At 44.3% G+C, this 26,950-nt stretch overlaps 1 protein-coding gene and 1 pseudogene across 3 annotated transcripts in view; both read left to right on the top strand.

Annotated features, from left to right (window-relative positions):
- LOC119861738 (LIM domain containing preferred translocation partner in lipoma) overlaps positions 1-26,950 on the top strand; it is a 523,166-nt gene that overhangs the window by 63,218 nt on the left and 432,998 nt on the right. The window contains exon 1 of one of the 3 annotated variants that reach the window (XM_038417228.2): positions 25,053-25,218. The exons of 1 other annotated variant lie outside the window; for it this stretch is intronic. The gene's annotated coding sequence lies outside the window, so the exon portion shown is untranslated. Of the gene's footprint in view, positions 1-25,052; positions 25,219-26,950 lie in introns of those variants that run through there. One more of the 3 variants, XM_043491736.1, reaches the window with a different exon arrangement.
- Positions 126-223, top strand: LOC119861970 (annotated as a pseudogene).

Here is a 26,950-nt window from a genome sequence, read left to right as displayed (position 1 = left end):
CCAACATCCTTCCATTAATGTCATGATGGGTTGATGCAGTGTTGTTGTAGCTGTGTCAGTCCCAGGAACAAGGTGAGTGAGGAGACCAGCTTCTGTTGGTGAGAGAGACAAGCTTTTGAAAGCTGGTCCAATAAAAGATGTAGACTAAAATTGGAACAATAGAAGATTAGCATGGCCCCTGCGCAAGGATGACACACACATTTGTGAAGTGTTTTCACCATGTCTATGATGGGTTGATGTCATTTTTGCCTCTAAAGAGCAAATGGGGAAAATGGTGGCCCCTCTTGGTCTTTCCAGCTAAATATGCCAAATTATGCCTGGCCCTGCATTGAATGCTCCAAAGAGGGAAGGAAGAGAAAGCATGCAAGAGTCCCTTTTCTGCCAACATACCAGCGTGTAGGATGTAGGGTTCAGGTGCTGGGGAGTACAGGTGTAGCAAGTCATGCTTTTACACTGGGGATCTCCACAGCTACAGCATGAATTGCTTTAGTTTAAGCTAAAGAGCCAGGGGCTCCTCAGAAGGGCCTGTAACAGACTCACATCATAGATTGGTAGATTCCAAGGCCAGAGGGACCATTGTGATCATCTAGTCTAACCTCCTGCAAAGCACAGGCCATAGGACTTCCTGAACTAATTCTAAAGCAGATCTTTCAGAAAAACATCCAATCTGGATTTTTAAATTCTCAGTTATGGAAAAACCACCACATCCCTTGGTAAATTGTTCCAAGGACTGTTAAAATTTTGTGCCATATTTTTACTTTGAGTTTGTCTTGCTTCAACTTCTAGCCATTGGCTCTTGTTAGACTTTTGTCTGCTAGACTGAAGAGACCGTTATCAGTTTTTCTTCCTTATCTAGGTACTAAGACTGTGATCAAGTCATCCCTTAGTCTTCTTTTTGTTGAACTAAATAGATGGAGCTCCTTGACTCTAACCCTAAAAGACATATTTTCTTCTGTGGAATGGGCATAGAAGTGGACCTGCAACACACACTTGTGGGTTACACAAGGTATATGTGTGGGAAACTGGTGTGGCCTGGAGTGCTGGTAGGTCCCAGCAGGCATTTCTGGGTGGGGAATGGCCCCGTCTCCCTGTGCACACCAGCAAGCAGCTGTAAAGATGAGTGCAGACCACAGCTTTCCAACTGGTGTTGCAAGAGGCATGGCATACATTGGTGTCCTCTGAGATCCAAACAGGAGTTAGGGCTTCCACAGTCATCCTGCCTCCTTTTGTTCCTCTCCTGAGCACGGTGATCCCTCCTCGTCCAGTGAATGTATCCATCACGTCACCCCTTAGCTCCGTGACCAGGCCAGACAAATGGAATTCCTTCGAGATGAGGAACAAAGAGGTAACAGAGTATGATTCTGTTGGTTGCAAATGCCTGATGCTTTCAGCTGAATTAATTAGTGTCTCAGCTTTTCCTCCTTTACAGGTAGGGAAAGATGGTTTCCCTTTACTCCTGCAAGTGAATTCTGTTGAAATGGATCTTAACCACGGCTTCACTCCATTATCTGAAGGGGGCAAAATCCCAGAGAGGGAGAGGAATATTTCAGGGTGGTTTCAAAAGGTGGTTGAACTAGGAGTAACCAGATAAGATTTACAAGTAAAATGTCTGATGAATGTCAGAAAATAATTGACAGCTCTTAGATTATAGACTAGTTTCCCAAAGGAGAAGACAGAAGCCCCATCGCTTGAGCCATTTAATCCTAGACTAGGCGAAGCACTGAGAATATACTGTAGCAAGATGGATAAACATTGATTTAAATTAAATGCAGGTTTATTTTTTAAAACATAAACCTATTTATAATTTAATTTTGAAATTGGGAACCTATATTAGGGCCTACATTTAAATACATCTTATAAATATTATAAAAATTAAGTAGAACATGTTTCTTGCCAAGTTTTAAAGAAAATCTGACCACTGGATTGGGGGAAGTCACTGGTTAAACACCTTAAACTCATTTGTTGAAGTGCTAAATCAGCTTTTGACAGCAGTAGTCTCTTCTGCAGCTGCACAGAATATTTTTTTCATCTGTTTATTCAATTAGCTCACTTCAATAACTAAGGTCATTCAAAGTAGAGAAATCAATTTGCAGTTGAAAAAGCAGGAATGCTAGTTTTCTGCTTCCAACCTATAAATAAAACCTAGCTGTGAAAGAATGAGATCTACCAGTTCTAAAACCTTGAATGACATGCTCACCAGAAATAATCAGTTCAATTCATTAACTACAGATACTTCCTTTGTTTAATAGATTAGTTAGTTTTAAATGCAAAACATGTTTTGATAAACAATTTTTTCTTGTGTATCAAGCTCATGTAAGGTAGTTTTTATTTAATTACAAAACAAAGGAAAATGCTGTTCTTGTGCATTTTTAATTGAATTTGAATTTCTATCCAAATAGAGCTTGATATAAATCACAAGTAAAAAATATTCATCACCTACTAAATAAGAAATGCACCATTCACCATTTTCTAACAAAATAAAAAATGTAAAAATTAAGAATCTACATAAATGTAAGTGGAGCTCTATAATTTTTAAATGTGCAGAGATAATATAATGTATCCTCCTGGTTAACAAAGAGTGTAAGCAAATTAGTGTAAAGCCTACATTTAATGGCAAATCAACATAGTTTTAATAGTTACCAAGCCATGAGAATCAACCTTTCTTTAGGAAAATAACTGAAGTACAAATACAAAACAGTTAAAATCAGCAATTTTAATGGTTTCCTGCATGCTGATTGAAATTGATTATTTAAATTGCTTTCATTTAAATCAATACACCCTGCACTGTAAGGAGGAATCCTCCATTAGCCAGAAAGGGGTGTGAAATGGATGGATAAGGTACAGTAGAACCTCGGAATTATGAACACCTTGGGAATGGAGGTTGTTTATAACCCTGAAATATTCATAACTCTGAACAAAACATTATGGTGGTTCTTTCAAAAGTTTACAGCTGAACAGTGACTTAATACAGCTTTGAAACTTTACTATGCAGAAGAAGAATGTATTATAATTTATTTATAATATCCCTTTTTTTAGTAGTTTACATTTAACAGAGTATTGTACTGTATTTGCTTTTTTATTTTTATTTATTTATTTTTTATCGCTGCTGCTGCTGCCTGATTGTGTACTTCTGGTTCCAAATGAGGCGTGTGGTTGACTGGTCAGTTCGTAACTCTGGTGTTTGTAACTATCCTAACAGGCTTTTTCTGTCTCTGGTTGTGATTCTATTAATACACCTGTTCCACATGATGTGGGATCTTGACAACTTGCAAGAAATGCCAGTGGTGCGTTGGATGCGGTGTTGTAGCTGTGTTGGTCCCAGGATATTACAGAGACAAGGTGGGTGAGGTAATATCTTTTATTATACCAACTTCTGTGGTGAACCAATACAAGATCTTACCCAACCAACCATGTCTCTCTAATGGTGGGGTGGCAAAGTTATCTCCCCGGGATGTATCTGAAGATAGAAGGGATGAATGGTTAAGGCTCCTGTGTGTTCCCCATTTGCTCATGCTGATGTTGTCATCTCAAAGACTGGAAATTTAGCTGTTCAGCGAATGAAACAAAACACAGGTTTCAAATGGATCAGAAGGAATTGTCTAAGAAATGAAAGAAATAACATGAAGCAACAGCCCATTTGGACGAATACCGTGCTCCTGGTTGATTCAGGAAATGTTGATGTTTGTATAGCTACAATAGAACTAATGGCCATTGAGAGCTGTCTCAGGTGGAAAGATTTAATCTCTCTGAAGCATCTGGAACCCATAAACTCACTGAACATTAAATCTCACCATACGAGGGTAAATCCATCCTTATCATCGTATCCACTCATTATACTCCACACCTGAACATAGACATTATATGAACAACATCTCCTCATATCTCAATGTCTGTACTTTGCCCCGTTAACCTTTTACCCCCAATCCGGGATATTTCAGATTATGTATTCTTTAAGCCATCCGATCCTAAACCGAACTTCGCACCCCTTGATAATCTGTACATTATTCCCTGATAACCAGAAACTTCTACACTTAATCTCTGTACCGTTTTTTTTCTTAAATCTCAGAGGATGATGGTAACCAATCAGTCCATGAAAATGTGAAGCATGGTGATACTTAGCTTTTCTATTGTGCTTGTTAATCTGTGGATCTCAATGCTTCACAAAGGAAAGTTTATTTTGTGATATAAGGTTTACCACATTTATTTGTTTAATCGCTGTTTCCCATATGGTCTCCCATTCATTGGAGAAGGAAGGTTTTTTGGTTAAGAGCACAGAACTAAATGTCAGAAAGATGGGATTCTATTTCCAACTCCATCTCAGACTTTGTGACATCAGGCGAGTCATTTACCTTTCTGTTTTTCCATCTGGGAAAATATTTACATATTATAATCTAATCTCCAGTCACGGATCAGGCCCTATTTTATTTGTTCAGCTGTCTACCCTCAGAATACTGTGTGGCTTGATTCATTGTTGGCAAAGAGCTTTGAGATCCTTGGATAGAACTTGCTATGTAAGTGAAAAACATTATATATATGCATTGGAGAGGTTCAGTTGTACTAGCTGTGACAAATGCGAGGGTGCTCTTTAAAAATGATTAATATTGTGACAGACCCAGATACCAGTGTGGTGTGTGTACCAAAGAATGGAATGGATATTTCACCTTAGGAGTCTTGCTGGGTGGCTCTTTCTACTAGTCACCTGATCGTTTACACTTGAGTGGTTATGGGAAAATGCCAGAGCGTGTAGCATTAATGGCTCTAGTCTGCTCCCCTTGGGGAACACCAGACCTATTTTGAACAGGGTGAGTAGGAAAATGAGAACAAGTCTGTGTCCTACAGACACACAGGAGGATCTGGCTTGCTAGGAGAATGTAAGCTGGCTCTATTTTGTTTCTGTAGCCGAAGGGGAAAGCTGATCTAACTTAGCTTGCAGCAAGGTGGAAGAGTAGTTGAGACTAAATATGCATGTAGAGTGTATGTTTGCTGCAAAATCTTTCTCTCTAATGTTTTCTTGCAACTGCAATATGAGTGGTCCAAGCCATTCTGCCTCCCAGGGTGGAAAACATTTTCAGTGCCCACCCAGTCCCCAGCAGGTGAGGGGAAAATGAACTCACAACTGGCCAGCTGGTGGAGTTTTAAATTAAAAAAAAAGAAGAAGAAAACCAGCTAATCAGAGCAGAAATCCCCTGGAAGTTGGTACCCAGCATGACCCCCTGCTCGCACGCCCCTAGAATCAGCCATCACTGCTAAATAAAAAACACACGTGTTTTAGGAAGGCTGTGGGTCACTGTCACTTGTCATAGGTTCTGAAAAGGAGTAGCACTGTATGTAAGGGAGCAGTATGACTGCTCAGAGCTCCGGTACGAAACTGTGGAAAAACCTGAGTGTCTCTGGATTAAGTTTAGAAGTGTGTGCAACAAGAGTGATGTCATGGTGGGAGTCTGCTATAGACCACCGGACCAGGGGGATGAGGTGGATGAGGCTTTCTTCCGGCAACTCACGGAAGCTACTAGATCGCATGCCCTGATTCTCATGGGTGACTTTAATTTTCCTGATATCTGCTGGGAGAGCAATACAGCGGTGCATAGACAATCCAGGAAGTTTTTGGAAAGCGTAGGGGACAATTTCCTGGTGCAAGTGCTAGGGGAGCCAACTAGGGGGAGCGCTTTTCTTGACCTGCTGCTCACAAACCGGGTAGAATTAGTGGGGGAAGCAAAAGTGGATGGGAATCTGGGAGGCAGTGACCATGAGTTGGTTGAGTTCAGGATCCTGACGCAGGGAAGAAAGGTAAGCAGCAGGATACGGACCCTGGACTTCAGGAAAGCAGACTTTGACTCCCTCAGGGAACAGATGGCCAGGATCCCCTGGGGACTAACATGAAAGGGAAGGGAGTCCAGGAGAGCTGGCTGTATTTCAAGGAATCCCTGTTGAGGTTACAGGGACAAACCATCCCGATGAGTCGAAAGAATAGTAAATATGGCAGGCGACCAGCTTGGCTTAATGGTGAAATCCTAGCGGATCTTAAACATAAAAAAGAAGCTTACAAGAAGTGGAAGGTTGGACATATGACCAGGGAAGAGTATAAAAATATTGCTCGGGCATGTAGGAAAGATATCAGGAGGGCCAAATCGCACCTGGAGCTGCAGCTAGCAAGAGATGTCAAGAGTAACAAGAAGGGTTTCTTCAGGTATGTTGGCAACAAGAAGAAAGCCAAGGAAAGTGTGGGCCCCTTACTGAATGAGGGAGGCAAGCTAGTGACAGAGGATGTGGAAAAAGCTAATGTACTCAATGCTTTTTTTGCCTCTGTTTTCACTAACAAGGTCAGCTCCCAGACTGCTGTGCTGGGCATCACAAAATGGGGAAGAGATGGCCAGCCCTCTGTAGAGATAGAGGTGGTTAGGGACTATTTAGAAAAGCTGGACGTGCACAAGTCCATGGGGCCGGACGAATTGCATCCGAGAGTGCTGAAGGAATTGGCGGCTGTGATTGCAGAGCCCTTGGCCATTATCTTTGAAAACTCGTGGCGAACGGGGGAAGTCCCGGATGACTGGAAAAAGGCTAATGTAGTGCCCATCTTTAAAAAAGGGAAGAAGGAGGATCCTGGGAACTACAGGCCGGTCAGCCTCACCTCAGTCCCTGGAAAAATCATGGAGCAGGTCCTCAAAGAATCAATCCTGAAGCACTTAGAGGAGAGGAAAGTGATCAGGAACAGTCAGCATGGATTCACCAAGGGAAGGTCATGCCTGACTAATCTAATCGCCTTTTATGATGAGATTACTGGTTCTGTGGATGAAGGGAAAGCAGTGGATGTATTGTTTCTTGACTTTAGCAAAGCTTTTGACACGGTCTCCCACAGCATTCTTGTCAGCAAGTTAAGGAAGTATGGGCTGGATGAATGCACTATAAGGTGGGTAGAAAGCTGGCTAGATTGTCGGGCTCAACGGGTAGTGATCAATGGCTCCATGTCTAGTTGGCAGCCGGTGTCAAGTGGAGTGCCCCAGGGGTCGGTCCTGGGGCCCGTTTTGTTCAATATCTTCATAAATGATCTGGAGGATGGTGTGGATTGCACTCTCAGCAAATTTGCGGATGATACTAAACTGGGAGGAGTGGTAGATACGCTGGAGGGGAGGGATAGGATACAGAAGGACCTAGACAAATTGGAGGATTGGGCCAAAAGAAATCTAATGAGGTTCAATAAGGATAAGTGCAGGGTCCTGCACTTAGGATGGAAGAATCCAATGCACCGCTACAGACTAGGGACCGAATGGCTCGGCAGCAGTTCTGCGGAAAAGGACCTAGGGGTGACAGTGGACGAGAAGCTGGATATGAGTCAGCAGTGTGCCCTTGTTGCCAAGAAGGCCAATGGCATTTTGGGATGTATAAGTAGGGGCATAGCGAGCAGATCGAGGGACGTGATCGTTCCCCTCTATTCGACACTGGTGAGGCCTCATCTGGAGTACTGTGTCCAGTTTTGGGCCCCACACTACTGGAAGGATGTGGATAAATTGGAAAGAGTACAACGAAGGGCAACAAAAATGATTAGGGGTCTAGAGCACATGACTTATGAGGAGAGGCTGAGGGAGCTGGGATTGTTTAGTCTGCAGAAGAGAAGAATGAGGGGGGATTTGATAGCTGCTTTCAGCTACCTGAAAGGGGGTTTTAAAGAGGATGGCTCTAGACTGTTCTCAATGGTAGCAGATGACAGAACGAGGAGTAATGGTCTCAAGTTGCAATGGGGGAGGTTTAGATTGGATATTAGGAAAAACTTTTTCACTAAGAGGGTGGTGAAACACTGGAATGCGTTACCTAGGGAGGTGGTAGAATCTCCTTCCTTAGAGGTTTTTAAGGTCAGGCTTGACAAAGCCCTGGCTGGGATGATTTAACTGGGACTTGGTCCTGCTTTGAGCAGGGGGTTGGACTAGATGACCTTCTGGGGTCCCTTCCAACCCTGATATTCTATGATTCTATGATTCTATGAAACACAGGTGCTCAAAACCCAGTGAGGCCTGCAGGTTGATAGGCAGTTGGTATGAAGGGCATTCCCAGTCTGAGAGTGAAAGAACTGCCAGATTCCACCCTATGACAGGTAAAGGCAAGAGGCCAAACACTTGAGAAGGGAAAAATCAGAGACCAGAAAATGGCAGAGGTGGAAATAGTTCCATAACCATAATGCTGACATTTGGACAGATAATGGAGATACTTTCTAAAAAGTCTTTTTCAGTAGACATGAGTGTGACCCAAGAACCTATGGATGCCAAGTGGCAGAGGGTACAGAGGGACAGGGAATCACCTGAGTTCACCAACAGAATGTCGTGTAAGGTCTCTAAAGAAAGCTTGTGTCATACTCATCATCATAAACATTGTAAGATGTATGTATGGAAAGCATGAGACGAGTTGTGTGTATATATACTGGAAATTATATTGCCTCTATATAAATCCATGGTATGCCTACATCTTGAATACTGCATGCAGATGTGGTCACCCCATCTCAAAAAAGATATATTGGAATTGGAAAAGGTAGAAAAAAGGGCAACAAAAATGAATGGGAGTATGGAACAGCTTCCATATGAGGAGCGATTAATACGACTGGAACTTTCCAGCTAGGAAAAGAGACGACTAAGGCGGGATATGGTAAAGGTCTATAAAATCATGACTGGTGTGGAGAAAGTAAATAAGGAAGTGTTATTTACTCCTCCTCATAACACAAGATCTATGGGTCACCAAATGAAATTAACAGGCAGCAGGTTTACAACAAACAAAAGGAAGTATTTCTTCACACAATGCACGGTCAACCTGTGGAACTCTTTGCCAGAGGATCTTGTGAAGGCCAAGACTAAAACAGGGGTCAAGAAAGAACTAGATAAGTTCATGGAGGATAGGTCCATCACTGGCTACTAATCAGGATGGGCATGGATGGTTTCCCTGGCTTCTGTTTGCCAGAAGTTGGGAATGGGTGACAGGGCATGGATCACCTGATGATTACCTGTTCTGTTCATTCACTCTGGAAGATGGGATGCTGGGATGAATGGACCTTTGGTCTGACCCAGTGTGGTCGTTCTTATGTTTTTAAAGTCTCTGACTAGGGACTGGTCACCAGAAAAGTGAAAAAGCCGGTTTCTTTCAGGCAAGAAATGTTTGTCTATCTGTTTACATGCAAATTAAGTATTGTGTGGTTCACAGTGGGCATCTACTTACAATCAAAGCTGAACGTTAGTGAATGATTGTGAAGTCTTCAAAGTGAGGAAATGTATAGGAAGAATTCATAGATTCATAGATACTAAGGTCAGAAGGGACCATTCTCATCATCTAGTCCGACCTCCTGCACAGCGCAGGCCACAGAATCTCACCCACCCACTTCTACGAAAATCCTCACCTATGTCTGAGCTATTGAAGTCCTCAAATCATGGTTTAAAGACTTCAAGGAGCAGAGAAACCTCCTTCATGTCACCCATGCCCCATGCTACAGAGGAAGGCGAAAAACCTCCAGGGCCTCTCCAATCTGCCCTGGAGGAAAATTCCTTCCCGACCCCAAATATGGCGATCAGCTAAACCCTGAGCATATGGGCAAGATTCACCAGCCAGATACTACAGAAAATTCTTTCCTGGGTAACTCAGATCCCATCCATCTAATATCCCATCTCAGGGGATTAGGCCTATTTACCCTGAATATTTAAAGATCAATTACTTACCAAAATCACATTATCCCATCATACCATCTCCTCCATAAACTTATCGAGTAGAATCTTAAAACCAGATAGATCTTTTGCCCCCACTGCTTCCCTTGGAAGGCTATTCCAAAACTTCACTCCTCTGATGGTTAGAAACCTTCGTCTAATTTCAAGTCTAAACTTCCTGGTGGCCAGTTTATACCCATTTGTTCTTGTGTCCACATTGGTGCTGAGCTTAAAAAATTCCTCTCCCTCTCCTGTATTTATCCCTCTGATATATTTATAGAGAGCAATCATATCTCCCCTCAACCTTCTTTTAGTTAGGCTAAACAAGCCAAGCTCCTTAAGTCTCCTTTCATAAGACAAGTTTTCCATTCCTCGGATCATCCTAGTAGCCCTTCTCTGTACCTGCTCCAGTTTGAATTCATCCTTTTTAAACATGGGAGACCAGAACTGCACACAGTATTCTAGTACCTTGTATAACGGTACTAAAACCTCCTTATCCCTACTGGAAATGCCTCTCCTGATGCATCTCAAAACCGTATTAGCTTTTTTCACAGCCATATCACATTGGCAGCTCATAGTCATCCTATGATCAACCAATACTCCAAGGTCCTTCTCCTCTTCTGTTACTTCTAATTGATGCGTCCCCAACTTATACCTAAAATTCTTGTTATTAATCCCTAAATGCATAACCTTACACTTCTCACTATTAAATTTCATCCTATTACTATTACTCCAGTTTACAAGGTCATCCAGATCTTCCTGTATAATATCCCGATCCTTCTCCGAATTGGCAATACCTCCCAGCTTTGTATCATCTGCAAACTTTATTAGCACACTCCCACTTTTTGTGCCAAGGTCAGTAATAAAAAGATTAAATAAGATTGGTCCCAAAACCGATCCCTGAGGAACTCCACTGGTAACCTCCCTCCAGCCTGACAGTTCGCCTTTCAGGAGGACCCATTGCAGTCTCCCCTTTAACCAATTCCTTATCCACCTTTTGATGATCATATTGATCCCCATCTTCTCCAATTTAACTAATAATTCCCCATGTGGCATGGTATCAAACGCCTTACTGAAATCTAGGTAAATTAGATCCACTGCATTTCCTTTATCTAAAAAATCTGTTACTTTTTCAAAAAAGGAGATTAGGTTTGTTTGGCACGATCTACCTTTTGTAAAACCATGTTGTATTTTGTCCCATTTACCATTGACTTCAATGTCCTTAACTAATTTCTCCTTCAAAATTTTTTCCAGGACCTTGCATACTACAGATGTCAAACTATTCCACACAAACTTCCTCGTGGCTGGACTTTACAAAAACTAGACAAGCCATTTACAAAACACACTTTGCTTCTCTACAAAAGAAAAAGGACACTAAGCTATCTAAACTACTATATGCCACAAGGGGCCACAACAATGGTTCCCGTAACCCACCCAGCAATATTGTTAATCTATCCAACTATACTCTTAGCCCAGCGGAAGAATCTGTCCTATCTCGGGGCCTCTCCTTTTGCCCCTCCACCCCCACGAACATGATACAGTTCTGTGGTGACCTAGAATCCTATTTTCGACGTCTCCGACTCAAGGAATATTTCCAACACACCTCTGACCAACATATTAACCCACAGAGACCTTCCTACCAACACTACAAAAAGAAGGATTCTGGGTGGACTCCTCCTGAAGGTCGAAACAGCAGCCTGGATTTCTACATAGACTGCTTCCGCCGACGTGCACGAGCTGAAATTGTGGAAAAGCAGCATCGCTTACCCCATAACCTCAGCCACGCAGAACACAGTGCCATCCACAGCCTCAGAAACAACTCTGACATCATAATCAAAAAGGCTGACAAAGGAGGTGCTGTCGTCATCATGAATAGGTCGGAGTATGAACAAGAGGCTACTAGGCAGCTCTCCAACACCACTTTCTACAAGCCATTACCCTCTGTTCCCACTGAGAGTTACCAAAAGAAACTACAGCATTTGCTCAAGAAACTCCCTGAAAAAGCACAAGAACAAATCCGCACAGACACACCCCTGGAGCCCCGACCTGGGGTATTCTATCTGCTACCCAAGATCCATAAACCTGGAAATCCTGGACACCCCATCATCTCAGGCATTGGCACCCTGACAGCAGGATTGTCTGGCTATGTAGACTCCCTCCTCAGACCCTTCGTTACCAGCACTCCCAGCTATCTTCGAGACACCACTGACTTCCTGAGGAAACTACAGTCCATTGGTGATCTTCCTAAAAACACCATCCTGGCCACTATGGATGTAGAAGCCTCTACACCGACATTCCACACAAAGATGGACTACAAGCCGTCAGGAACAGTATCCCCGATACTGTCACGGCTAACCTGGTGGCTGAACTTTGTGACTTTGTCCTGACCCATAACTATTTCACATTTGGTGACAATGTATACCTTCAAATCAGCGGCACTGCGATGGGTACCCGCATGGCCCCACAGTATGCCAACATTTTTATGGCTGACTTAGAACAACGCTTCCTCAGCTCTCGTCCCCTAATGCCCCTACTCTATTTGCGCTACATTGATGACATCTTCATCATCTGGACCCATGGAAAAGAAGCCCTTGAGGAATTCCACCATGATTTCAACAATTTCCATCCCACCATCAACCTCAGCCTGGACCAGTCCACACAAGAGATCCACTTCCTGGACACTACGGTGCTAATAAGCGATGGTCACATAAACACCACCCTATATCGGAAACCTACTGACCGCTATTCCTACCTACATGCCTCTAGCTTTCATCCAGATCATACCACTCGATCCATTGTCTACAGCCAAGCGCTACGATATAACCACATTTGCTCCAACCCCTCAGACAGAGACAAACACCTACAAGATCTCTAACATGCATTCCTACAACTACAATACCCACCTGCTGAAGTGAAGAAACAGATTAACAGAGCCAGAAGAGTACCCAGAAGTCACCTACTACAGGACAGGCCCAACAAAGAAAATAACAGAACGCCACTAGCCATCACCTTCAGCCCCCAACTAAAACCTCTCCAACGCATCATCAAGGATCTACAACCTATCCTGAAGGACGACCCATCACTCTCACAGATCTTGGGAGACAGACCAGTCCTTGCTTACAGACAGCCCCCCAATCTGAAGCAAATACTCACCAGCAACCACACACCACACAACAGAACCACTAACCCAGGAACCTATCCTTGCAACATAGCCCGTTGCCAACTCTGTCCACATATCTATTCAGGGGATACCGTCATAGGGCCTAATCACATCAGCCACACTATCAGAGGCTCGTTCACCTGCGCATCTACCAATGTGATATATGCCATCATGTGCCAGCAATGCCCCTCTGCCATGTACATTGGCCAAACTGGACAGTCTCTACACAAAAGAATGAATCCACACAAATCAGATGTCAAGAATTATAACATTCAAAAACCAGTGGGAGAACACTTCAATCTCTCTGGTCACTCGATCACAGACCTAAGAGTGGCTATACTTCAACAAAAAAGCTTCAAAAACAGACTCCAACGAGAGACTGCTGAATTGGAATTATTTGCAAACTGGATACAATTAACTTAGGCTTGAATAGAGACTGGGAATGGATGAGTCATTACACAAAGTAAAACTATTTTCCCCATGGTATTTCTCCCTCCCACCCAACCCCCCACTGTTCCTCTGATATTCTTGTTAACTGCTGGAATTAGCCTACCTTGCTTGTCACCATGAAAGGTTTTCCTCCTTCCCCCCCCTGCTGCTGGTGATGGTTTATCTTAAGTGATCACTCTCCTTACAGTGTGTATGATAAACCCATTGTTTCATGTTCTCTGTGTGTGTGTGTGTGTATATAAATCTCTCCTCTGCTTTTTCCACCAAATGCATCCGATGAAGTGAGCTGTAGCTCACGAAAGCTTATGCTCTAATAAATTTGTTAGTCTCTAAGGTGCCACGGGTACTCCTTTTCTTTTGGCGAATACAGACTAACACGGCTGCTACTCTGAAACCTGTAACTGGCCTGTCGTTACCCGGATGACTTTTTTCCCTTTCTTAAAATAGGAACTATATTAGCAATTCTCCAATCATTCGGTACTACTCCTGAGTTTTACGATTCATTAAAAAACTCTTGCTAATGGGTTTGCAATTTCATGTTGCCAATTCCTTTAATATTCTTGGATGAAGATTATCTGGGCCCCCCGATTTAGTCCCATTAAACTGTTTCAGTTTGCTTCTACCTCAGATATGTTAATATCTACCTCCATATCCTCATTCCCACTTGTCATGCTACCATTATCCCTAAGATCCTCTTTAGCCTTATTAAAGACGGAGGCAAAGTATTTGTTTAGATATTGGGCCATGCCTAGATTATCTTTAACCTCCACTCCATCCTCAGTGTTAAGCGGCCCCACTTCTTCTTTCTTAGTTTTCTTCTTATTTATATGGCTATAGAACCTTTTACTATTGGTTTTAATTCTACTTTCTTTAGTTTCTATTTTCTTTCTATAATATCTGGTTCACTTCCTGTACCAGTATCTCTAGTTCCTCCATTTTTCCTCCATTATTTACCTAGGTTCCTCGCATTGGTGTAACAAACATCTTAATTTTTGCTGTTTGCCTTGCTCACATTTTGTACCCTATTAGGCACAGTCATTCTACAGCCAGTATAACCTATTAGATGAGTATCCACACCGCCCTCACTCCTTATATACATTCTCCTGCCCATGGCTGTATCCTTTCTTACTTCGTCTTCTTCCCTCTCAATGCTAAAATCTGGCGTAGAGATTACCTGGACATCTCCCAACCATCTCCCCCAAATTCCTAGTTTAAAGCTCTCTTTATCATTTGTGCCAGCCTTGATCCTAGAAGTCTATTTCCTTCCCTACTCAGATGAAGTCCATCCCGAGAGAACTGTCCTCTGTCCGTGAATGCCTCCCAGTGGCCATACATCCCAAAGCCCTCCTTATAGCACCACTGCCTAAGCCATCTGTTGACAGTCATAATTTTGTCACACCTTTGTTGCCCTTCTCTAGGAACAGGAAGGATCCCACTAAAGATCACCTGAGCCTCAATTTCCTTTAGCGTCTTCCCCAGCCTAGCATAGTCTCCCTTAATACTTTCCAGCGAGAATCTAGCCGTATCATTTGTTCCCACATGAAGGATAATTAGGGGATTCTTTCTCGCTCCCTTTAGGATCCTTTTCAACCTCAGGTCTACATTCCTTATCTTAGCACCTGGAAGACAGCACACCCTTCTATTCTCTGGATCAGCTCTAGTTACAAGTCTGTCTAGTCTTCTCAATAAAGAGTCCCCAATCACATAGACCTGCCTTTTCCTGGTGACGGTGCTATTCTCCAGTCTCTCCCCTGTTCCCTCTGGCTGCAAGTTCTTTCCATTCCTATTTTCCCTTATAATCCTCTTCAACCCATCCTATATACTCCTGGGGCTCATATTTGGTGTAGTCTCCCTTGACTCTTCCGCTTTTCCTATAGGACTAGCCTCTCTTCTCTTCTTCCTTACCCTTCCACCTTCAACAAGTACCTGCTGAGCCCCTTCTTCATTTTCCAACTCTGCAAACCTGTTCCTAAGCTCTATTTCTCCTTCACTAGCCCGTCTTTTCCTCTGCCTGGTCCTTTTAGTCACATGCTTCCACTGACCACTTTCCTCACCCAGTCTCCCCTCAAAATTCCCCAGCCCTGCTTCCATCTGTGAGTCTGAGCTTTTCCCTTCAGATACCTCATGTCTTTGCTCCATCATCTGCTCAAACCCCTTCCTAAACTCAACCAGATTTTCCACCTGCATCTCCAAACCTCGGATCTTTTCCTCCATCAGCTCTGTCAGACGACATTTCATGCAGAAAAAACTCTTACCAGGTCCCCCCTCCAGGATCATGTACATACCACAGCTTCCACATCCAGTCATCCTCAATGTGTCTTCCACTACAGGAGTCACTCCCACAGCTGCCTCCGTATCTGTCATCGCCTTCCCACCTAAGTGCTGTTAATCTGGGAAACACAAGTCACACCAAAAAGACCACCCCCCCTTCTTCTCCAACAGAACTCCCACTCAAAGTCCCCTGTTTACAGCTCTGTTTGCTAGCTCCTGTGCCGCTGCAGCTGTCTGAACCAGCTGGGGAAAGCCTTGTTTACATGTGAACTTTTGTGGGTATAATTAAGGGTTAGAGAGGTACACCCTCATTCCTTTAATTTGTGAGAGTAAGCTGTCAGCAGGCTTGGTCTTATGAGAAGGGATCTCAGCTAAAGTGGTTGAAAATATGGGGAAAACTATCTTGTTGGAAAAAGAAAAGGAGTACTTGTGGCACCTTAGAGACTAAAAAATTTATTAGAGCATAAGCTTTCGTGAGCTACAGCTCACTTCATCGGATGCATTTGGTGGAAAAAACAGAGGAGAGATTTATATACACACACACAGTTGTGTGTATATAAATCTCTCCTCTGTTTTTTCCACCAAATGCATCCGATGAAGTGAGCTGTAGCTCACGAAAGCTTATGCTCTAATAAATTTGTTAGTCTCTAAGGTGCCACAAGTACTCCTTTTCTTTTTGCAATACAGACTAACACGGCTGCTACTCTGTATCTTGTTGGAGTTAGGGGAATGCCCTGGTAGTTAAGTTTAGGCTCTAGAAAGTATCATGATTTTGTTTCATATGTAACCATTTGTTTCCAATATTCTCACTCCCTATCACTCGACTCTGTTCTTTGATGGTAAACTTATTTTTGTTTTCACTGTACGAAAATGTAAGTGCTGTGTATTCAGTGGTGATCCTGAGTTTGAAGCTGGTGTGTGTTATTCCTTTGGGAATACTGGATCTGAGTGTTCAGTGGAACAGGGACTTAATGCTTCAGAGAGTTGCTTGGAGGAGTTGGGGGCTGGCAGGTGCTTCTCGCTAACCTGTATAGAGAGAGCGAGCCCTGTGGAAGTCTGGAAGGCCGGGCTTCTGTTGCCAGAGGCTGGTGGTTTCAGGGTGCTGACCTACAGCAGGCACAGACAAGACTGCTTCACGCTACGAGCAGATGGAGGTGAGATGCCTCAACCCTGTGTACTCTGAGAAGCCTGAGAACCATCACAATAAGCCTGAATCACATAGTTGGGATCTGAATGTGAGCTTTCCCTAAGGTTGGGGAGAGTTTAATCTGGTGGTAGGGTTCACATCCAAGTGTACAGTTTTTTTTGTTTTTTGTTTTAGAATTGAAGTTCATAATAGTAATACTAACATACTTACAAGAAAAATTAGAGGAGCCAGACCTTGCATGCAATTCTGTACAGACCACCGGTCCACAGTAATAATACTAATAATGAGACTGATGTCAATTTCCCTATTTAATCTTCATATCAGGGTATGAAGGTCAATTAGTTAACTCTTGCATTCAAGGAGTCAGCATGGCTGTGTTGGAATGATGTGGCTTTTATATATACATAAAAAAAAGTCAGTGGATGTGCATCCTTGACAATGGTATGTCTTGTAACCAATTTAGGCCAAAGAGTTGGCACTGGAGAATGTGATACTTTACATTTCTATCAGCCTACCGGGATTGCTGCTGAGTTCCTTAAGGTTCTATATTGCGCACATCACTGCAACAGCTGTGTGTCAATGTTTAAAAATTAAAATTGAAGAGAAGAAAATTATTCAGAAGTGTCTCATGTTACCCTCAAGACATTCACCAAATCATTGAAACGTGAGATGGAAGAGTGAGATTAAGCAATCTCATCTAGTTTCCTGGTAATTCAGGTTTTCCCCTCCAACACCTGGCCAAGTGCCGCCTTCACTCTAGATTTATCTGTTGGAAGGGATATGGGACTTTTACTGCAATATGGGTAGATATACCTATCATTAATGAATGTATCCTATCAAGACTCCTGAGAGGTAGAGAAGTATTATCTCTATTTTACAGATGGGAAATTGAGGCACAGAAGGTCACTTAGGTACTTTGGAAAATTTTACACAGCAAGAATAAGTGACTTGCCCAAGGTTCCACAGCCATTCTATGGAAGAGCTGGGGATTAAATCCAGATCTCCTGAGTCCCAGTCAGCACCTTAACCACCAGAGAAACACCCTTTCTCTTCTTGCTGTTGGTTTACATTATCCTTTGTTTCAGTGTTAGTCTGGTAACCTAGTTAAAACTTTTCTGCCACCTAAAGGCCTTCGCCTCCTTGGAGTTTTGCACCCTTCAGATGTTTGTGGGTGACGGCTGAGATTTTGAAGTAGTATAAAGGCTCTGGGCCCTCTATTGGCATCTTTTAAAGTCACAAGGCAAGTCTCCTTTCTTCGTCACTTAGCCAAGAGATACAGCTTCAGCTCTCAGAATCATTCCCCACAATCATTCCCTCTGGCCTTTAGTCATGCTCTCCCCGTGAATTCCCTCCAGCTTGTAAACAACACCTCTCTGGTAAGGAGGCGTCCAGAACTTGGATGCAATACTCCAGTTGTATTTCCACCAGAGCCATACAGAAAGGCCAATTATTACCTCCCTGCTCCATGATGTGCTCCCTTCATCTATGCACTCCAAAGGTCACTGCCCTATTTTGCAGCCATATCAAACAGCTCCTGTCTAATGTATAGTCCCCTACCACCTTTACATCTCTTTTATTCAGATGTGTCCTTCCTATTTTAATATTAGTTTCAGATTTTTCTCCTGTCAGATTGATTCACTTGTCTTTCACTAGGTGGAATCTGGTTTTTTTAGCCCATGTTTCTGATTCTCCTCCCCCCAGCATCTGTGTATTATTTCAGCCTTCTCTAGTATATACAGCTTCTCCACTTTAATATCATATGTGAATTTCATCAGCGGGCACTCTTTGCTCGTAAAGATCCGATCTATATGGCCATACACATTTTTTCTACAACTGTTTATTTACTTAAAGCACAATCTCAGAACACAGACAAAAGAGGTAGTATCAAATGTAATATTAAAAATGTATTCTCAAAGTGGCAATGAATATGTGGGCTATGGGCAAAGGAATTCCTTATGGAAATAATAAAAGTCATTCCTTTAATAAATACAGAAGCTCTGTCCAGTTTTACTGCCTCTGAAGGCTCTTTTTCAGCATATTCCGCTAAAAAGATACCAGATTAAATAGTATTTGTCTATTTCTTGGCTTCTCACATAGGTAATTTTCTCCCCTGACAACACATGCAATGTTTTCCAGAGCCTACATAGGAATTCTGGTGCTTTTTGTTGTTGTTTGTTCTTCCAACAAGCTGCGACTCTTCATCTTGCTGCCGCTTAGGAGAAGACATATGGTTAGTACTTTCAATATTTTCCTTTCCATTCTCATTGGGGAGGCTCAGAGCATTAAAAAAATAAAAAATTGCCCAAATCATTTGTGTCAATGGAAAGTAGGGGTTGGGGTAGGGGGAAACCAATGTCATGCACTTAGGTGTTTTTCCACTGTTACCTTCAAATAATTTGATCCTGGTCTGGTCTTTTTCCAAACAAAACATGCAATTTTAATCCTCAAAACATGGAAGTGAGATACTTAGTAGAATATCCATTAAAAGTGTGCAGAGAAAGGGAATTACAGAGAATGTAGCAATCTGCATTAATTACTTAAACCCCACAAAACCCCTGGTGGGGTACCCATTTTTCAGGCTGGTAAACTGAGGCTCACGGAGGTGGAAACTAAAACTGGTTGAAAAACTTAATGAAATTTTCCACATTTTGGCTAAATTTTAGTGTTTTTTTGTTGAAATTTCAAATGTTGATTGGAAAAAAATTGTCCAATGTCAACATTTTTGACCAGCTGTGGTTGTGACTTGCTCAGGGTAACACAGTGAGCCACTGGTAAAGCCTAGAATCTAGGAGTCTTGGCTCCCAGTTCCCTGATGTAATCACTAGAGATGAGTGGTTCTTAACCTGGGGTGCATGCACCCCCTGGGGGTGCGAGAGGCCCTTTTTGGGGGTGAGACATGCCAGATATTTTTAGAAGGTAAATCATCGAAAACACAAATTAAGCACAGGCACGTAAGTACAACTACTTTGTTTCATCAAACCTATGTATTTATTAACGTGATACATTTTTTAACGTTTACTGTAATATACAAACAAAAAAATATATCTAGGTTTAAACAACTGACCTACTTCAACGATTTTTGATAAGGGGTCTGAGAACGTATTTTGAGAACCAAAGGGGTGCAGGCTGCAGTAAAGTTTAAGAACCACTGCACTAGACAATATTGACTTAAACCTTGATCTAGTAAAACACTTACGCACATCATTTAGATACTGAGATGTATGCTTAAGTCTATTAAAGTCAAATGAATTAAGCATGTACTTAGGTGCTAAGCTGAATTGTGGCCTTTATATTTTCACACCACAAACATTAACTAAAATAAATAGTAAAGGTCCAAAAGAATGCAAAGTAACAGATAGACAGATGAAGACTGAAATCATAGAATATCAGGGTTGGAAGGGACCTGAGGAAGTCATCCAGTCCAACCCCCTGCTCAAAGCAGGACCAATCCCCAACTACATCATCTCAGCCAGGGCTTTGTCAAGCCTGACCTTAAAAACCTCTAAGGAAGGAGATTCCACCACCTCCCTAGATAACCCATTCCAGTGCTTCACCACCCTCCTAGTGAAAAAGTTTTTCCTAATATCCAACCAAAACCTCCCACACTGCAACTTGAGACCATTACTCCTCGTTCTGTCATCTGCCACCACTGAGAACAGTCTAGCTCCATCCTCTTTGGAACCCCCTTTCAGGTAGTTGAAAGCAGCTATCAAATCCCCCCTCATTCTTCTCTTCTGCAGACTAAATAATCCCAGTTCCCTCAGCCTCTCCTCATAAATCATTTGCTCCAGCCCCCTAATAATTTTTGTTGCCCTCCGCTGGACTCTCTCCAATTTTTCCACATCCTTCTTGTACTGTGGGGCCCAAAACTGGACACAGTACTCCAGATGCGGCTTCACCAGTCCGAATAGAGGGGAATAATCTTTTCCCTCGATCTGCTGGCAATGCTCCTACTTATACAGCCCAAAATGCTGTTAGCCTTCTTGGCAACACGGGCACAGTTGACTCATATCCAGTTTCTCATCCACCGTAACCCCTAGGTCCTTTTCTGCAGAACTGCTGCCTAGCCACTTGGTACCTAGTCTGTAGCAGTGCATGGATTCTTCCTTCCTAAGTGCAGGACTCCGCACTTGTCCTTGTCAAACCTCATCAAGTCAAATGATGCAGGGTTAGTTTATACGTAAAGAGTCATTCAGAATTGTAGGTATCAAAAACTGTGGCTGACAGCAAAATGCCAGGTTAGTGTGGATACAAGTAAAATTGAGGCTGAGAATGAACCATGTGGCTCATGAGCAGGTACAGAGAAGCTTTCTCATTTGCTGCTAGGCACCATCTCTGGTACCCAAGGAAAGAGATGGGGATATAAACTGGAGATTGTAGCACATCAGATCAGTGAAGAATCCCACACAGGCTTGGCTCACATTCTGTGAATGTTAGTGATCTATATTAAATGTCAGTCTGGCATACAGACAAGCATGTCAGCCAAAAATGAGAAATGACAAAGCTTTGGTGTATCACTACTCCTGGGGTCATCCAGCCGCTTTGAAACAAATCGGCAAATGAACATATATCTTTAAATTGGAAAAATGTCCCCTCTTCTGAAGTGACTTGAGATAGTTGAAGGGTCTCAAGCTGTCTCCTTTGCAGCCCACTGGCACAGTCAGTACTCATCTTGCTGTTCCCCGTCTCTTCAGAATAGCATCTTTCATGGTTGCAGCATCCACATCAACGCCACTGCTGAGAACTCTCAGATTTTGAACATGCTCCCAGGGAATCCCCCTTAAAACCTGAAATCTCAATCCTATTGCAGCAGATTCCAGAGTTTAAAAAAAATAAATAAAAAAATCCATCACCAAATTGCAATGGATGAATCTTAGAAAACCCCAGAGCTTTGGTTCAGAGGCGCCTCCAACTGATCTAATACTCATTGTATCCTCTCTTGGTTGAAAATTAGGCTGTTACTCTCACAAGAACTGGCTTCTTACTGTGATTTTTCAGTCCTGCAATGGCTAGCCCACAGGGGAATTAGTTCACCAAGCGAACAACTTCTCATATGCTTTGGGGAGTTTCACTGGAGAGGGGAATAAGTCCAAGCTCCAGAACTGGATCTGACTTTGCAGATCAAATGTCTCTAAAAGAACTAAATGCAAGCACCCTGATATTCTGGAAAGTTTGGGTTTCAAACACCATGTTCTGGATAGTTGAAGTTGGACCTTTGCTTATGTGTCCCATTGTCGAGGCTTGAAGTCTCGATCTGGGGCTTTGCTTTAGGCTGATCTCAGTCTTCCACTTCTTGGCCAGGTCAAGCCCAAGAAACAGAGAGGCTCATGAAAACAAAATGCTACATACAGAGAGCTGAAGTGACTTGTCTAAGGTCATAGAGGTAGAAGCAAGAACAGAACCTTGGTCTTACAGACTCCTAACCACGTGTGTTAACTAGATTACATGACTTGTATTAACAATGGTCCTAGTCATAGCTTGATTTTAGTATCATTGCCTATTGTGTGGCTTATGAAATTTAAAACACTTTATATCCTTTTGGGAATTGAATGCATTTTATGGTAGTGGCCCTAGCCTAGGCACCAGGTACTACTAAAATAAATAACGTTTACAAACTCAGTTCAAGAAGTTTGATTCTGACTGTATGCAAAGCAATTCTTCCTACTCCAGATTCTCTGTTTTAAAGTGTCTGGTTTCATAATCAAAGTTTGATGTTTTGGTCATTATAGTGAAATAAGAATATATTCACAATTTCTCACTAAAGTGATAATGCTAGTTAGTGGTATGTCTAAGGCACTAGACGGGAAGTCAAAGGTCTAGTTTCTATTTCTGTATCCCTCAGACTTTTTGTGTGTGCAAGTCACTTACACCATCTCTGAAAATGTTGGTCTTAACCTCCCTATACCTCAATTTCCCCATCTATAAAATGGAGATCAGAATATCTAGCTAACTCAGAGTGTGGAGCTCGGCATCTGGATTCATTAATATTTGCAAATTACTTCGAGATTTTTGAGGGAAATAGCTATTGGCATTCAAAGTAGTCTTTCTTCTGTCAACACAATATGGCTAATTGCATACACTTAATAGATAGGGAAGAAGTAGGTGTTGGACATGCAGCAAAGAAAATATTAAATCTTTGGCTTCCATTGCAACATTATACAGAGAACACTCCTTCCAATTTAATCTCGGGCCAAGCCATTCATTTTAATTTTAAGATACTTTTTGCAGACACTGTGTGATGGATGTCTAATAAGTTTGTGTTGTATAATGCAAATTCCATTTTAGATTTATGTAAAAGATTAAACAGAGAGGAGAAAACACTGAAATCCTTTGTAAATGTGCTTCTCTTAAGTGTTGTTGCAGAATCAGGGCTTTTAACTTAAGGCTAGAAGGGACCATTGTGAAAATCTAGTTTGACCTCCTGTGGTAATTCCAGTGGTTAATTACCTCATTGTTAAAACAAACAAACACACACACACGTTACATCACATTTCCAGTTGAATTTGTTTAGCTTCATTTTCTAGCTCTTGGATCTTATTCGGCCTTGCCTGTTGGATTCATAGATTCCAAGGCCAGAAGGGACCATTATGATCGGCTACTCTGACCTCATATAAGCACAGGCCGAGAACTTCCCCAAAATAATTCCTAGAGCGCTCTTTTAGAAAAACATCCTGTCGTGATTTTAAAACTGCCAGCGATGGAGAATTCTCCCTTGGTAAATTGTTTCAATGGTTAATTACTCTCATGTTAAAAATGGACGCTTTATTTCCAGTCAGAATTGTCTAGCTTCAGCTTCTCTGCTAGACTGAGATCCCTTTATTAAATATTGTTCCCCATGTAGATATTTAGACTGTAATCAAGTCACTCCTTAACCTTCTCTTTAAACAAATTAAAAAGCCCTCTACTGTCTGAAATAGTCTTCAAACTCCCATGCCTCCCAAACCCATCCATTAATCCCTGTATTTGGACCTGATTCTGCAAGGTGATCTATGTAGCTGAACCCTCTCCTGGCACAGCAGTCTATCCATGTAGATCACATGCAGGACTAGGGGCTTAGGGTGCAAACTTCTGATCTTTCAGGGATGTCAAACGGTGACAGATGGAATGACGGAAATTTCTGAAAGTGATGAGTGAGATTTTAAATGTCCCCTGAAAGAGCACAGCAAAATCCTTTGTCGGCAGGGGGAGAGGCTTTTAAAGTGCTTCAAAATACATCAAAGAATCTCTTTCCAAATGTGAGAGGCTTGGCAGGTTTGCTCTCCCCAGTCCTCATGCCCTGCATCCGTTCTGCCTTGCTCCTCTCAACTGTAATGCCAATGCAACCCCCTTGCAATGAAACTGGAAACCGCTAACGCTTAAAGACAGACCCTCATCCAAACAAAACCCACTTGTGCTTGAATTACAAGTAACTGTAACAAGCATAACAAAGAGATTAGAGGAAAAATCCCCCATTTTCCCAATTTGCATCCTTTGTACGGTTGACAGCTCTTTGTGTAGAGTTCGTTTCACTGTTTCCCCTGTGTTTCCTACTGTGTTTTTGTGGGTTTTTCACACAACAAATGTGGGAGAAGAGAAAAATAAAAAGAAAAGGAGTACCCGTGGCACCTTAGAGACTAACAAATTTTAGAGCATAAGCTTTCGTGAGCTACAGCTCACTTCATCGGATGCATTTTTTTCCACCAAATGCATCCGATGAAGTGAGCTGTAGCTCACGAAAGCTTGTGCTCTAATAAATTTGTTAGTCTCTAAGGTGCCACGGGTACTCCTTTTCTTTTTGCGAATACAGACTAACACGGCTGCTACTCTGAAACCTGAGAAAAATAAAGTAATAGATATGGAAAAGTACCAAAAAATTAACAGGGAGCCTTTGGGCAGGTGTAGGACCTGAAACTACTTGAAACTTTTTTTAAAAAAACTGACTACCTTAAAGTTGAATGTGTTAAAAACTGCAGCCCCAAATCCTGCAAAGATTAAGCACATGCCTGCTTACATTCCTAAAGATGTAAACACATGCATTTAATGTTTGCAAGACCAGGCCCTAAAGCGGAAATCTTAAATAATATTAAAAAAGCCCCTCTACCTCTTCCTATACTATCTCAGCAGCTTTCCCAGTCCAGCCCCTGCGATGCAGTGTAAAACCCCCGCCCTCATTGTCACCCTTCTCTCTCTCCCCCCGCTCTTGCAGTGCAGGACACCACCCTTTTCTATCTCTGCCCCTTTGGGCACTGCAATCCCCCCACTCACACCCTGTGTCTGTCACTCCTGGGCAAGGCAACTGCAGTCGCCATCCCCATACCTTACATGGACAAATCTGCCTTCAGGGAAAGTCAGGAATTTGGGCCCTTGACGTCAGCTGCAGCGCTCTGGGCAAAGCCCGGGGGGCAGAGGGGGAGGCACCAGCCCGGCTGCGGGAGCTGGGCAGAAGTTTCACTTTTTGTTTTAGGGGCTTCCCTTGACTTTTCCTTTGGTTTCAGACCCTCGGATGCCCCCCCACAGCCCGGGGCCAGGAGAGAAAGGTAAGGGGGGAGGGATAGTGCAGGGGCGATGGGGGCATGGAAGGGGGGGAAGGGGCAGGAGCAGAAGCAGAGATGGGGGAGGGGAGTACACCAAGAGGTAAGAAGGGGGGAGCACCAGAGGCGATGCTAGCCCCTTGGGAATATTTTTGGCCCCCCAACACATAATAGAGAGAGAACAGGGGGCCCCCTTGAGCTGCTCCAGGCCCTAAGCAATTGCTTAGTCGGCTTGTGTCTAGAGCCGGATCCGGGGGGGCGGAAGGATTGTGTATGTTGCGGGGGGGGGACTAGAGCGGATGTGCCAGCTGGGGAGAGATGGATGGGGATGGGCAGAGGGGGGCAGTAGGGAAGGGGGGGGGCAGGATGGGGAGTCTGCTGGGGGGGGAGGATGGACAGTCTGGGAGTTAGGGTAGAATGAGACATGGGGAATAGGGCGCTGGGGGAGTCAGGGTGCAAGGGGGGCAGGAGGGAGCTGGAGAGGGGGAAGCTGGGGTGCGTGGGGGAGAAGAGGGGGTTGGGACAGGAGGGAGCAGGAGAAAGGGGAGCCGGGGTGCGGGGGTGGGAGAATGGGAGTTGGAGGACAGGAGGGAGCAGGAGAAGGGAAAGCTGGGGGGCAGGGGTGGGAGTTTGAGGGGGCAGGAGGGAGCTGGAGAAGGGGGGTTGGGGGGCAGGAGGGAGCAGAAGGGGGAGCCGGGGCATGGGGGTGGGAGTTTGGGGGGGCAGGAGGGAGCTGGAGAAGGGAGGTTGGGGAGCAGGAGAAGGGAAAGCTGGGGGGCAGGGGTGGGAGTTTGAGGGGGCAGGAGGGAGCTGGAGAAGGGGGGTTGGGGGGCAGGAGGGAGCAGAAGGGGGAGCCGGGGCTGGGGGTGGGAGTTTGAGGGGGCAGGAGGGAGCTGGAGAAGGGAGGTTGGGGAGCAGGAGAAGGGAAAGCTGGGGGCAGGGGTGGGAGTTTGAGGGGGCAGGAGGGAGCTGGAGAAGGGGGGTTGGGGGGCAGGAGGGAGCAGGAGGGAGCAGAGGGGGAGCCGGGGCATGGGGGTGGGGAGTTTGAGGGGGCAGGAGGGAGCTGGAGAAGGGAGGTTGGGGGCAGGAGAGGGAAAGCTGGGGGGCGGGTGGGAGTTTGAGGGGCAGGAGGAGCTGGAGAAGGGGGTTGGGGGCAGGAGGGAGCAGAAGGGGAGCGGGGCCGGGGGGTGGGAGTTTGGGGGGGCAGGAGGGAGCTGGAGAAGGGAGGTTGGGGAGCAGGAGAAGGGGGAGCTGGGGCACTGGGGTGGGAGTTTGGGGGGGCAGGAGGGAGCTGGAGAAGGGAGGTTGGGGAGCAGGAGAAGGGGAGCTGGGGCAAGGGGGGAGGGGGGGCAGGGGGCACGGGGGTGGAGAAGGGGGGGCGGGGCAGGAGGGGGGGGAGCCGGGGGGGGGGGGAGGGAGGAGAAGGGGGGGGGGCGGGGGGGGGGGGGGAGGGGGGGCAGGGGGGAGGGAGCAGGAGCGGGGGGAGCCGGGGCGCGGAGGTGGGAGAAGGGGGGTTGGGGGGCAGGAGAAGGGGGAGCCGGGGCGCGGGGGTGGGAGAAGGGGGGTTGGGGGGCAGGAGAAGGGGGAGCCGGGGCGCGGGGGTGGGAGAAGGGGGCAGGAGGGAGCAGGAGCGGGGGGAGCCGGGGCGCGGAGGTGGGAGAAGGGGGGTCGGGGGGCAGGAGAAGGGGGAGCCGGGACGCGGGGGTGGGGGGCAGGAGGGAGCAGGAGAAGGGGGAGC

The sequence above is a fragment of the Dermochelys coriacea genome, chromosome 9 (genome assembly GCF_009764565.3).
Source record: "Dermochelys coriacea isolate rDerCor1 chromosome 9, rDerCor1.pri.v4, whole genome shotgun sequence".
In the NCBI taxonomy this organism is placed as follows: domain Eukaryota; kingdom Metazoa; phylum Chordata; order Testudines; family Dermochelyidae; genus Dermochelys; species Dermochelys coriacea.
This window is presented reverse-complemented; position numbering and strand designations above follow the sequence as displayed.